Genomic DNA, 1,441 nt, shown 5'->3' on the forward strand with positions numbered 1-1,441 from the left:
AAAATTGTTATACTTTTTGGAGCTCTGAAAATCTAATTCTCTGTGGAGAAGGCAGGCAGAGAGGGACACAACGAATTGTTGGCTGATTCTAGCTAGAAATGCTCAATCTAAACAGCACAACCATTCCTGAAATGTTGGAAACAAGTCCAAACTTTAAAGTCCCATCTGATATGATATCAATGTTAGCTCATCATATTTATGATTATTTCCATGGTACATGGGCTTATTTTATTTCTATATTGCCTTATATGAGATCCAAGCAATAAAATAAACTAGCAATGGATTGTTATGATTGAAAGGGACCTTTGCCATGGAGCCTAACTCATTGCAGATAAGGCCCATGACTTCCCAGTGCACACACAGCCAGTACAAGGATAGCAGAACTCAGACCAAGCGTCCTGGCTGCACACATAGTTTTCTTTCTCTCACACGACACATGGGTTTCTGTCTGTTGTCATCTGTTCCTGGAATTCCAAGAGCCCTCTTTTTATGTCCATCAAAGGCTAGACTACCACGGATGGGCTTGGTGGCTAGNACGCTAGATACTAAGTGGAAATCCCTGATTTCCAGGAGCTTACCGCCTGAGGCAGATATAGGATGGCAAACAGAAAATAGGGCAATGAGGGCTGTAAGGACTTACGAATAATGGGTTAGAATACAATTTTAGGGCTGTACATGCAGGTACCTGCAGTGACAGCAGCCTGTGGAGTGTGCGACATCAGAATGGGAAGTCATAGGTGAAGGCTGCTCAGCCACCCATGGGCTGCTTGGCCCCCAACTTTTGAAACCCTGTACTTGCCAAATTAAGCATATCTGCAGTAGAATTCATACTAACAGAGGCCGGTTGGCTGCCCTGACCTGATGTGCTACAACACTGAAGCCCTGCCTGCTGAGCCTGGTGCGATGCCATGGTTCGGCTGCCCCGCTGTCCTACTGAACGGTGGCTGGTTGTCCTAGAACTAGAGCATGGATGAGGGTTCAACAAGGGGGACATCTGGCCTCCTGGATGTGCAACTTTGGGCAAGTAGCTTGACCTTCTGAACCTTGGTTTCTCGCCTCAAAGTGGGGGCAGGCACATACATAGGTAGGCAGAGGTGGGTGCAGGGTTGGATTGCTGGTTCTTCCAACCCAGACCTTGCACTCTTAACCTGCTTGTCTTCTGTCCCTGAATAGCTCCTCACTGACTAGGCCTGTATCAAGTGTTTCCTCTGCCTCCCAGCCTCCTGGGATTTACTCTCCTTACTCTTCCTTAGACAATCACGTGTCTTGTGACTTATTTCAGTTACTCAAATCTCAGCCCAGCCCTGATCTCTACTTTAATTAAAAAAAAAAAATACTCAGTTCCCCATGAAGACCAAAAGCTCTCTGTAATCAGGGACAAAAATTGTTATACTTTTTGGAGCTCTGAAAATCTAATTCTCTGTGGAGAAGGCAGGCAGAG

Source organism: Galeopterus variegatus, unplaced genomic scaffold (genome assembly GCF_000696425.1).
Source record: "Galeopterus variegatus unplaced genomic scaffold, G_variegatus-3.0.2 Scaffold4615, whole genome shotgun sequence".
NCBI lineage: Eukaryota > Metazoa > Chordata > Mammalia > Dermoptera > Cynocephalidae > Galeopterus > Galeopterus variegatus.